A 14,177-nucleotide genomic window follows, 5' to 3' on the forward strand; every position below is an offset into this window, starting at 1 on the left:
TGAACTTGCGTGGCACATCAGTGTATCGTGACACAACGGTTGAGAGCCACTGGTCTGAAGCACTGTAGTGTGTTTAGGTGCTCTTTAACCTGGAATCGAAACCTGGTTTCGGTAGAGTGTTCCAGGTAGCGATGGTATGTTCTCTTGACATCTTGGACTGATTCTAGAAGACCGCTTATCGCTATGTATTACTATTTTTGTACTATGACAATAAATGTTGAAACCGGAAGTTGTTAATTTGAACCACATCCGATTTGAATAGAGGGTTAATGGAAAATGAAATGAAATCTTTGCGTTTTACGTCCCACGGTTATGCCGGTTAGGCTAAAGGAGACGGTGATGATGAGTAATGAATGAAATGGTAGAATGAAGAAAGTGGGAGAAAACGGGAGAACCCCGAGGAAACCCACGCACACGGTGTTTGAGGGTTAATCGAGAAGGCGAAATCTATTTATAAGAAGCTGGACCAATTGCAGTAAACTGCATGTTGGTATATATATTACCATTTCTGTTTTATGATGACAAACGTTAAAACCAGAAATAACTAATTTGAAACACCTTCGCTTTGAATAGAGAGTTAACAGAGGAGATACAACCCATTCTTAGAACGCTGAATCGATTGCAAACAACCGGATCTCGATATTTCTTAACGATTTTTTTCTGACCTGTCAACAGACAGACGGACAAAGCCGTTCTATAAAACTTCCAACACATCCATCGTCTAAAGAGGTTCTTCTTGTATCGTTTCTGTGTGCCGTACTAATAGAATTGAGCGTTTGAAGAATCCAGTACTCTAGCGTTTTCACGTTTGTGTAATACGTCGATCATTAAATAGAATTTTCAAATAACAAAATATTTGTATCGACGGATATTTACCGTAGCGTTGATAATTCAATTTAATATTTTAATATTTTGATATCATCGATGTTTGGAAATTTTCGATATATGAATCGACTTTCGATATTTTGTATTGTTCTCCTCCCTAATCTGCTGGTTAGCTCGCCGTTGTCACCCAATTCCGTGGATAATCGGAATCCTACTGTAGTTAGATTACGCATCTTCGGCGTGGGAGATTCGGGTACGATTCCTGGCGGGATATAATGTGGTTCGGATTCCGTACGTTAAACTGTAGGTTGATGTCTCATGTAGCCTAGCGTCTGAAAGGGACGCTAAACACCAATCATTTTCTAACGGTAACTCATCCGTTTGAAACGCTGAATAACAAGTGGTATTATTAGTTTTCATTTAAGATGTAGATTTGAAACATGTGATAACCTAACGCAGTGTCGCTTCAAACAAACAAACATACAAAAAAGTTTAACTTTAGTGTAGGGATGCCAATACTGTTAATCTGACGGCGTAGCGGAATATGTCAAACAATGTCCCCTTGATGATATTATATGGTACGAAATTTCAGTGATTTGTATCTATTAGTTCAAAAGTTACGAAGGTGTGTTAAGATAAGTGGTCCACCCTGTATGTATTAAATTGTAAATTTGTAATCCACAATGCAAAGATGTATTCAACATTAAAATTGGGACTACTGCATATACCAGAATTAATAAATTTGAGAAATTGAGTGTGTTACAGGATCACATGCTGTTTTCCATCCATATTTTATCTTAAACGTAATCAAAAAAAGTCATTGTTGCAAGCTTCACTACATTTTGTTATTAGAAAAAATGAAATCTTTAAGTTTAACGTCCCACGATTATGCCGATTAGACTAAAGGAGGCGGTGATAATGAGAAAGGAGTGAAATGGTGTAATGAAGAAAGTGGGAGAAAATGGGAGAACCCCGAGAAAACCCACGAGCATGGTGTTTGTCCACCACAAAATCCACACGGCGCGAGCTGGGATCGAACCAGGGACCCCAAGCATGGGAGGTGAACGCTCTACCACTGAGCCACCGCGCCCCCGTTTTGTTATTAGATGATCGTAAATACTGTGCTTTGAAGTCTTTCTCCTTATTCAAACCTTGGAATTGCACAGAAGCTGTGAGAAAGGATTATGTAATACCTGCAAAGTGAAGTGGTATAACCTCGTCTTACAGCATTCTAGTTTTGTGTATCTCAAAGCAAGGGCGAATCCAGGACGGACTTCTGGGGGGGGGGAGGTGGGTTGTAATACTGCTACCTAGAGCTACTTTTAAGACCTCCAAACTCTGGGATGGGTTTTATTTATATATAAATTTTTTTTAAAAAAATCCTCTTCTGGGGGAGGGGCGATTGCCCCGATGGCCCCTCCTGAATCCGCCACTGTCTCAAAGTTTAAATAAGAATGAGAACAATTAGGATATGCCTAGATCTAGAATTTTAGATTCTGCACCTTATTTTATTATTATTATTATTATTATTATTATTATTATTATTATTATTATTATTATTATTATTATTATTATTATTATCGCTTCTCGGCCTTTGGCTCCGTGGTTGCTCATTTCTTTTAAGGTCTTTTCCTTTTTTCTGGCCAATTACCATCAATGAGCAACTGTCCCTTCCTCCACGAGGTGGGGCTGGAAACACCGTGAGCAGTAAGTCGAGGTGCATTAGTATCTTGCAGCAGGGCTCTATGGTGGCTAAGCAGGGACTTTTCCATCTTCTCTGTTCCTAAGCTTCACAATAATAGGTTGGGTCGTGAGGTCTTCAGTGATTTTAGATCCTCTGGCAGGTCGAGAAACTGATTTCTTCTTCTTTTTTTTAAACTTGTGAACAGGTTCCTTTTTGGCCGTTTGGAGTCTTTTGTACGTCTGTGTGCGCGTTCGTTGTTTTTTATTTTTTTCTCGTTTCATTTTTTTAGTGTTATTATGTTTATATTAAATGGCACCTCTAGCAGATGATTGTCCACAATGTAATCAATGTATATATGGAAAGCAGAAAACTGTTAAATGTAATACTTGTCAGAGAAAATGTCACTCAGCTTGCTTTGAACAAATTAGTAAAAAGGAACATATCCAATTAAGTGAATTTAAATGTAGTGCTTGTGTTCAAAAATATATTTTTTTTGTTTGTGGTAGTTCAACTAGTGCTAGGCAACTACGTGTCTCTGAAAATGAAAAGAGACAAGATGACCAGTTATCTTGTTGTAAGGGTTCTTCTATGGACTTTGAAATGATATCAAAATTACTCGAATTTAGTGTAAACAAGATCAAGAGTGAACTTTTACATGAACTATTTGAACTTAAAAATGAAATTGTAAGTCTGAGGAAAGAAAACTCTTTGTTGAGAAGTTTGTTAATTGGAGAACAAGTCTACACCCGTAAGATCTCAACTTCTAACCAGGACTTTGAACAAGACTTTACACCGACTCCAAACATCAATGATCAAAATAATTTCCCACATTTAACGGATAATAGTGAAACTGGAAAAGATGAGCAAATATCCTCTAAATCCACACCTTCACTCTGGTCTCAAGTAATATCCAAAAATAATAAACCATTTCAAGCTCTGAGAGCTAACAATTTGCCGACTTCAGATTCTAGGAGAGAACCAAGGAAACTCACCGTTGGCTGTGGCTCAGGTAATTCAAACCTGGTATCTAAATCAAGAAGAAAAGCACTGTTTGTAACAAGACTTAACCCGTTAGTTACTAGTGAAGAAGTTGAAGGAATTGTTAAGGAACTCAATGTGAAAGAAGTGGTTTGTACCAGATTGAAGACTAAACATAATTCTTATTCTTCCTTTTATATAGAGGTGAATGAATTAGACTTTTCCCGAATTAATGATCCTAAAGTGTGGCCTACAGGTGTTCTCATAGGTCCTTTCTATGGTAGATTGCGGAATTATGGCGAAGTTACTAATCATAATTCTCCTACTAAGCATGATGAACCTAAACCTTAAAATTTGGTATCAAAATGTCCGTGGACTTAGAACTAAAAGTAGTGATTTTTTCTCTTCAATTTCTGATTGTGAATATGATATAATTGCAGTAACAGAAACATGGTTATCCGATATTCATAGAGACTACGATTATTTCCCAGATACCTATACATGTTTTAGAGCCGACAGATTATATAGTGAAGAGTCATGTCAAAGAGGTGGTGGATCTTTGATAGCAATAAAGAAAAACTTTATGGTGAATCGCATGCCTGATCTTGAACTTGTAAGTGAATGTGTGTGGATTGAATTAAAATGTAATACTGGAAAGAATCTCTTAATATCGTGTGTTTATTTTCAACCAACTTTTTCCCCTGTGAATTTTGAAAATTATTTGAACCATATTTCTAATAGGTTAAATCCTTTGGAAAATGATATATTGATTCTTGGAGATTTCAATATATCCAAAGTTGATTGGTTAAATAATGAACAGCTTCCAGGAATCCATTATTACTCCAAATTGAAGTTTCAGCAATTGTCTGTTTTTTTGGAAAATACTAACCTGTGTGTTGAACCTTCAGTTTCTGCTCTTGATCTTGTTATCACAAATGCTACTTCTATGTCAAGAAAAACCAATCAGTGCATGGTCTATCCTGACATTTTTCATTATCCGATTGAAATCATTGTGTTTTTACCTAAAGGTTGTAAAATAAATAAGTTTTCTGAACGTTTTCAATTTGTTAGAGGTGATTATTATGCATTATATCAACAACTGGCCAATATAGATTGGTATAATATCTTTTTAAAACCAGATATAAATGAAGCTGTTGTCGATTTTGAAAAAGCAATTGTATTAGCTATGGAAACAAATATTCCGAAATCTAGGCCAAGAATATCTAAATATCCGTGTTGGTACTCCAAAAAATCTGTTTCTTTATTAATAATTTATAAATAATTTAGCTCATAAAAAGTATAAAAATATATTAAAACACGAAGACTATTTATTATTTGCTAACTGCCCAAGGCTTTTAAGACTCAGTTAAAAGATGACAAACGTATTCACTATACTAAAATGGAAATCAATTAAAAAGTAACCCTGAGAAATTTTGGAGATATGTATCTAAGGGTAATAACAAGACTGCAACTGGAATAGTAGTAAATGATTCTCTGGTTACCGACTGCGAGTCGTTGGCAAATTTGTTTGCAGAGTACTTCGCATCAGTCTACCAGACATTTTCAAATATTAGCAATACAAATAATTATTTAACATCATCAGAAACTTTTTGTGAAACGAAAATACATCCTATTACAACTAGAAATGTAAGAGATGCTATTAAATCCTTAAAGACTAAATCTGCGTCAGGTATAGATGGAATACCTGTTTTTATAATAAAAGGTGTAGCTGAGGTAATCTCACCAGTGTTAGCATCTTTGTTTAATTGGAGTTTAAATGAAAACATTTATCCTGAAGCCTAGAAAATTGTAGCCGTAACACCAATACCTAAGACTAAAGGTGACAAAATTAACGATTATAGACCAATATCTATAATGAATGTTATTCCTAAAATTTTTGAAAAAATAATGTACAACAACTTGTATAATGCTGTACGTGATCAGTTGGATGTAAATCAACATGGGTTTATAAATGGTAAATCAGTTACTACAAATTTGGCATGCTTTGTACATAGTTTGTTTTCTGTTATTCGATCGGGTGGTCAGACAGATGTTATTTATTTTGATTTCGCCAAAGCCTTTGACAAATTACCTCATCACTTATTGATAAGTAAGTTGTATAAGTACAAATTATCGAATCAAATAATAAAGTGGCTAGATTCGTACTTAAACATAGGAAATTCAAAGTAAGGTATAATGGCTATATGTCTTCTATTCATAATATAACATCTGGTGTGCCTCAAGGCTCTAATCTTGGTCCGTTGTTGTTTTTGTTGTATGTAAATGATCTACCTGAGAAGTTAAATTGTAGATATTTGATGTATGCCGATGACATAAAAATTTTTAAAGAAATTAAAACCTTTCAAGATCAAGTATCCTTACAAGATAATATTGAATTAGTGGTCAAGTGGTCTAAATTTTTTAATTTTTTTTTTAAATTTGAAATTTAAATTTTTTTAGGTTGTTTTCTTGTTCTCTTTTAACTTTCTTTCTCTTTTCCTATCATCTTTTTTCTTTTATCTTTGCTTTTTTTTGGATACTACACTTCTTTTTATTATTATTATCATCTTGGTCATGAGTTTACATGTTATATGCTTAAGTGTATTTTAATTTTTTTTCTCTTATTATTTTGTAAACAGCTACAACTACATTGTTAATAATAATCCAATCTTGAATTTTACTTTGTATATTTTGTATTTTTACTTTGTATTTTTTTCTTCCAGTTTGTAACAGATACTGCATGTTTTATGTTTTTTTTAATAAATATTTTCTTTTTTATTCATTTTTGTACAATTAGTTGTATAATGTTATTCTATTTGCATGCGCCCTATGTAATTTTTTTTCTTTCTTGTAAGGGGCACTTGTGGCTGTATCGCTGTTTGCTTCTAATAAACATATTAATATATTAACATTATTATTATTAAACTATTGTTATTATTATTATTATTATTATTAGCTATAAAAATGTTCCAATTAGCTTTATTGCGTAGAAGCAAGGAAGAAGGGCTTAAGGATCCTTTAGGAGGAAGAAAAATCTATTTTATGGGACCTTGAACAAAGAACTAAGAAAAAAAGACTCATAAAATACTCCGTGTAGAGTATTGTACTGGCGACAGGTCAGAAACATGGACATTACGCAAAAATAATGAAAAACGACTACCTTTTTTAAATGTGGATGTGGAGAAGAATGAAGAGAATTAGTTGGGTCGACTGGAAAACGAATGAGAGTGTGTTAGAAATGGTGGTGGAGAAAAGAAAAGAATTTTAGATATTATTAAGAAGAGGAAGAGAAACGAGTTGGGATATTGACTAAGGAGAAAACGTATCATGAGTGACCTGCTAGAGGGTATGGTGGCTGGAAAGAGAGGGAGGGGGCAAAGGAAGCTACAATTTATGAGCGATATTAAAACAGAGAAATTGTACGTCAAGACGAAGAGGTTAGTTTATTACAAATTACAAATATTCCTTTTTGTTTGACCTATATACACTTTATCACACTGACACTTCACCCGATAGAAGCCACTACTTTGTAAAGGGTCTGTAAAAATGCTCTAAAATTGGTTATCTATTTATCTATAGTTTTTGGAGGAACTTCTGAAACTTTAATGATATGTCTTTACAGAATTTTCTGTTAGGGCATCTGTTGTTGGTTGATGGTGGGTGCCAACGATCTCTTGTTGTATTTGTTTGTACCATTTTAACAATAAAGATTTTGGAAACCATTTTACTGTTCAATTTTTAATAAATACTGTATATCCTTGTTGAGATCCTCAGAGAGGTCTGAAAGAAAGTAAAAGAGCTCTTCTAAAAAAGTTTTTCCAAACATTTATAATTTCTGAAGCCATGAATGTGATGATTTAAAGTTGATATATTTTGTACCAGCAGAAGGTTTGAGGTTGATATGTTTTGTGATACTCCTAGTTGTGTTTTGATTGCACCTTTTTACACTTTTTCAATGTATTTTTTTCTCAATATCAACACTTTTTTTGCACTTTACTTTTTAAAACTTTCTTGTAGCTTCCTTACCGCATTTTATTCCATAATAATAATAATAATAATAATAATAATAATTAAACACGGCACACCAAATATGTGCAACATTACATTATCTTTGATTTAGTGTAGTCCCGTTAAGCGCCAATCTGGCTATCACCAATCGGTATTGTTGAGTGTTTTTCTGCAATATAGTATCTGTTAACTTTTAAATAGTTTTCAGGGCTTGTAAATTTCATTGGAATGTTAAATGTTATCTGTTTTAACAGTTTTATAGACTTGTGTCTTTAATAAGACTGTGCCCTGGAATTTGCTTTGTGAGATTTTTTTTAAAATACATGATCCAATCTTAAGTTCTTACATATATGATGTAATTAATCTTAGTATTGTTTTTATCATTACTCATATTTGAAATTTGCCTATTTTCACCAGAAATTTTGCACTTTTTTTTTCAAAATTTTACACCTAAAATCTCTAACTCTAGCCATGGCATTGTTTTGAAGCTTAACACAAGCCCTTGAAATTAAACAAAAGTTGTATATTTAATCATATTAAGTATATTTTTCAAATTTAAATAATAAATCATTATTATCATCAAAGGTATTCTGCCATTATTAGCAGGCCTCTGCCGGAACTGAGAAGCTTCCATGCTCCACGATCTAAGAGGTTCGCTAACCTTTTCGTCTTCATGTAGGAATCTTCTGTTTTGATATTGTCTATTAATTGTAGTCTCCTTCGCCCCTTTCTGTCTTTCCTGCCACCATACCCTCTAGCACATCCCTCATGATGCAGTGTCCCAACCAGTTTCTCTTCCTCTTCTTAAATATATCTAAAATTGTTACTTTCTTCCTCACCATTTTTAACACACTGTCATTTCTTTTCTCGCTCGATCCACCTAATTCTCTCCATTCTTCTCCACACCCACATTTCATAAGCTCCCAGTCGTTTTTAATCATTTTTGCGTAATGTTTATGTTTTGCTCCATACAGCACAATACCGGTACTTCACATGAAGCATTTTATGAATATTTTTCTCAAGATTTTATTCAATTTCCCACAAAATAGTCTTTTCTTTCTCCTAAAGGCTTCTTTCACCATTTCTATCCTTGCACTTCATATCATCACTAATAATACCAGCTAGGTATCGAAAATTAGTCATCTGTTCTCTTCTCTCTTCTTCTACTCAAATATTTGATACCGATCACTTCGTTCCAATCACTATGGCTTTTGTCTTTATGAATGTAAAAAAAAAAAAAAAAGAAAAAAGAAAGAAAGAAAGAAAGAAAGAAAAAAATGATACCTCTAAAATTGGATTTTTCTCACTACCTTATTTCCACAGTTCTAACAGATTATTTCCAGGTTATGATGATATTCATAGAATTATTTTTTACGGTCACACAAGCAATACGAGCAGGGGCGGCTTTAGGATTTTAATTTTGGGCAGTCCCGCTCATGGATACATATCTATATACATTTGGTTGATTAATGACAGTAGGAAATTACTTTTACAGTAATGATTGATTGTTTCTTTAATAATTATCTACCATTAATATAAATAGTGGAAAATATATTTACTCTGTATTTTACCTTTTAACGTTTATATGTTTACCTGAACTTTAGTATCTCCCCCAATCTTGCACATATAACATCTCAATTGTTACTTGCTTTACAAAATATAGCTGAGCGAGCGAAAGGGGTTAGAAGCCCCGCAGTGCTCGTTTTTCTACCTTTATCACAATTTAGACAAAAACAAGGTACTCGATTTTGGAGCCATCAGCCGAGTTGCAAGAGATACTAAACGCCATCCATATACTTTCTTCAAAATTTTTGGTTAGACCCGTGCCTATCCGGCCTACCAGGTAGTGCCGCCACTGAACACGAGAACATACCAGGTATACCTCCTATTTTCCTATTATCTATTTTCTAAACTCAGATACTCTGTTGCAAATATAAATTAATATCTGCTTGGTTGATATAAACTCTTGTTTTCCTTACAACTTCTATTTTAGCGTTTGCAACACTTAACGAGAATACAGCTTATTCCAGAATGTAAAACATACATCATGATCACCCTTGTTTCACCAAGCCAGTGTATTGATGGCTTCTAAAGTAGAAATTAACTTCATACGGATTTTTACCATCAAGACAAGGATTAACTTCCTAAGTGAAAAATGACTTTTCGTGTCTTGCGTCCGAACACAGACAGGTTCCTTGAACAATCGGTAATAATGTACTTTTTTCCCCCCATCTATCTCGCTTTCAAAAGTAAACACTTTCAAACTGATAATTATAAACCCACGATTTTATATCGTATAAAAATAAAAATAGCAGACGATCCCCCTCTAAAAGTTATTGTGGAGCAAGTTTTGAAATGTACAGACAAGTATGATAGGGAGAAAGTTAATTTATGAAGATACTTCTGCTGCTGCGATGCTCCTGCCATCTACGTTCATTATTATAGGTTGGAGGATTCACGTTTCTTAAGCGCGGTAGAATATTACAGACCAAGATGGTCCAGTCCTTCTCTCCTTCAACGAAAGATGGTTCTTCATTCGTGTAGCAAATTTAGCTGAAAAGAACCACGTACAACTAAAAAAATTTAGGCACGTTCTAGTTATTATCAAAGTGCGTGAATAACAAACTTTATGATCATGTCAGACAGCTAAAGTTGGAGGTGGATTATTGTGACCTCGAACGTGAGAAGCTGAAAATCCCTCTTTGATTTCAAGTTCAAGTCGGTTAGAAAACATTGAATGTGGATCTTCACTCACGTAGCATATCACTGCAACACTTCCTCAGTTTTAAAATGTATGTAAACTAAAAATCTATCAACATACGGTTTTCTAAGTGAAGATTTTAGTTATAACTAATAAAATTGTTGGCCTGTTCAGCAGCGAGGCCGTATGAGACGCAAACCTACAGCTTAACGTGCGATTCGAACCATATGAGCTCCCGCCGAGTCTCCCGCATCTAAGAATCGATAACAGAAGTGGTCTGTTCTTCGCACGGGGCAGGGGCGGTGATTCGGGGGTGAAGAGGGGGCAGTTGCCCCCCCCCCCACTTTTTTGAAGTGGACCCGTAATATATACAGTTTCATTTGGAAATGAAAAGTTTTGTATGTATTACTGGTTCATAGAAAAAATGGTGCCATATAATATTTGTCGTTGCGTGAGTACGTATTTTTTATTTGTCTTCCCGTTGAGTTAAGAAAGCTACAAGAATTGCGTTTTAATTGCAATTAAAAGCAATTAATATTGCAATTGCGTATTTCTTTAAATATCGTAGGATACAAGTATGCCTCTAGTATTTACTGTCTTTCATTATCTAACCCGGAATGTACTTGAACCTGAACCCACAAAATAGGGGTGATGTATATATTTTCTGAAAGCTGGGGTCAAGATAAAATCAAAATCGGTTACCAAAATTGGGGAGGTCTCATACATTCTGCTTGGGGGCAGCACTTTACTCATTTTTATTAAAATCTTTAAGCATGTCCATAAAGTCCGTTGCAATCCCAAAAAATCTGAAATGGTGATACAGATATGAAAACAGAAAAACGTGTCTTTCATCATTTTAAAAGTACGCGTATCAAAGTAAAATAAATTGTGCCAGGGTCCCCCGCAGATCCCAAAGGGGGTCCAAATCAAAATTTTTAAATGGAAAGGGGGGTCTACTTGCATATGGTATGAAAGTTGGTGTTGAATGAAAGAAGATAAATCAAGTCTCGACTCTCTACGATAACCCTGTGCAAAATGGCGATGGGTCAAAATGTCAACAAAAGCGTTTTTGAAAGTCTATGACCACTCCTATTAACCTGAAATGGCGAGACAAGTGTAAAAAAAAGAAGAAGAAGAAAGAAAAAGGAGGAAAGAAAAAACCTAGAATGTATCAATACGCTTGTGTTGACATTTTGACCCATTTTGCACAGGCTTATCATCAAGAGTCGAGACTTGTTTCATCTTCTTTCACTTAACATCAGCGTTCATACAATGCTCAACTTGAACCCCTTTCCCATTTCAACATTTCGAGTTGAACCCCGTCTGGGATCTTGCGAGGGACCCTGGAACATTTTTAACTTTGAATCATTATAGTTTTGAAACAATGACATATCCGTATTTTTGTTTTTTCATATGAATCGCCATAGGCTTTGCAAGAAGATTGTGTTGATATTTTGACCTACCGCTATTATGCCCAGGCTTATCGTAGAGAATCGAGACTTGATTTATCTTCTTTCATTCAACACCAACTTACATACCATATGCAAGTCGACCCCACTTTCTATTTAAAAATTTTGAGTTGGACGCCATCTGGGATCTGCGGGGGACCCTTGGACAATTTATTTTATTTTGATACGCATACTTTTAAAATGATGAAAGACACGCTTTTTTTTTTTTTTCATATTTCTCTCACCGTTTCAGATTTTTCGAGGTTGCAATAGACTTTAAGACACGCTTAAAGGTGTTAATAAAAATGAGTAACACGCTGTTCTCAAGCGGAATGCATGAGACCTCCCCAATTTTGGTAACCAGTTTTGATCTTACCTTAACCCAATCTTTCTTAACCCAATCTATATACATCACCCCTACTTTGTGGGTCAGGTTCAATTACATCCCTAGTAAAAGTAATAACATACATTTAATGGCATGTGTGAAATTAAAAATATAAGTTGTTCATTAACCTCCAGTTTCAACATAACTTCTACAAAACAAGCCTCATTATTCATTACTATGATTACTGTTATCCCTTCTATTTATTTGTTTTGCAAATTCGTTATTAAATAATCTGATCACACAATATTCCAGACAGAATTTTAAGATGTTCATGAGCAATCAATCAAATCTCTTCTTACACTTTCGTTATTTATGAGTACCTACTTGCGTTGTTCTTGTCAATTTACTTAATGAAATATGAATTACGATATATGGTATTTTAATTAAAAAAGATAGTATCCTATTAGTTATGCAACCTTTCGTCAAAACAACCACGAAAACTAACACTGATATACAATTATTCAGATCATGCCTTGCACCCCCCCACTTTTAACGTCCAATCGCCGCCACTGGCACGGGGTGAATAGATTTTAATAAACAGCACATTTACACTCAATGGATTCCGAGGTATGGAAAATCTTAACATAATTGCAACACCCACACTTATTCTTCCTTTTTAGATCAAATATTTAAAGAAAAACTATAAAAGACATAGTTGATTATCTCTATATTAAAATGCTAGGTTTTTATGTTTGTAGCCAAGAAAAGTTTATATATTTATAGACGTTTATATGTTTGTGGCCAATGCTTTTAACAACGATATCTCAGAACCACAAGCTCTAGAAAGACACCATTTTCACTGATCAATTGCAAATTTTCTGTAGATTGTTGTTTTAATTAAATACTCTTTTTAAAAATGACCATTATTTCTCCATTACATTTTTTAAGGGTACACTTCAAATATTGAAATTTTAAAAAGTAATGCGTCATATCCTACGAGTTATACATCCCAACACCACTCATTTGTATATGGGGTTAGTATATCTTTCCGGCGTTTGTTCCATGGTCAAATGATAATGAAAAACGGAGGATAAGCATTTTTCCAGTCTAAGATGAATCTTTATTGTTTGGAGTATTTTGCACAATGAACACCATATATCACTGACATTATAATTAATTGTGTGTGTAGTGTGTTTGCTTATTACATACTGCATGCATGAAGAAGGAAAACACTGATCATACATGAATTAGTAACTCGAACCGGAAGTACCTTCAAATCTTGCAAACGTTGAGAGATATTGAAAAAAAATAATCGAAATAATTTCCTCTTTATGGTACCCCTTGCCGATTTTTATCAAGACGTCCTTCACTTGTGTCTCTGTAAAGTAACGTGTACAGATGTTAGGAATGACAAAGAGATTCATGCTGTTATGTGAATGATGCGCTGTGTAGAGAGTGCAGATTCAGCTAGTTTTAAATGAAAAGTCCAGATATCAAATTTCATGTCTCAAAGAATTTCAAGACATAAGAATCTTATATAACCTAACAATTACAACCCTCACCCTTTTTCTTCTCACCCCCTTTACTTCCCTTCTGAATCAATTATAAAAAGCACGGAAACAGATTATTTTAAACTAAAATTCCAAATATCAAATTTTAAACTGCTAACCTTACGATATACCGAGATATAGGCACCTTATAATAATAATATTAATAATAATAGTTGCAACCCCATCCCATTTTCTTCCCAGCTCTATTCTCTTATAGGTCAAATACATATTTAAAATATCGCTGAAATTCATGTTTCGTTATTAACCGACTTAAAAAAAATAATAGGTTCTCAGTTTGACCTGTATGTCTGTATGTTTTTGTGTTTGTATCTTTTTATGTTTGTATGCATGTATGTGTGTTTGCAAATATCTTGAAAACCATTGATGATATATTAATTCAGTTTGCACAAATCGAATAAACTGTTCCCAAGGAAAGTTTATAAATATAAGAATTTTTTAAAAAAACTATTAATTAATTAATTATTTTTTAAAATTAAAATAATTCCAGCAATAATTCCTAATTAGAAAATATATCCTGACATATATCGCAACCAGAAACTCAACAAAGCAATGCGGGTTGCATATAACCAAGGGGGTAAGATAAATTTCCTGCCAACTTTCTCTGAATGTTTTAATACTGGCGATGTATGTTTACTTG

The sequence above is a fragment of the Thermobia domestica genome, chromosome 5 (assembly GCF_964235325.1).
Source record: "Thermobia domestica chromosome 5, izTheDome1.hap1.1, whole genome shotgun sequence".
Lineage (NCBI taxonomy): Eukaryota > Metazoa > Arthropoda > Insecta > Zygentoma > Lepismatidae > Thermobia > Thermobia domestica.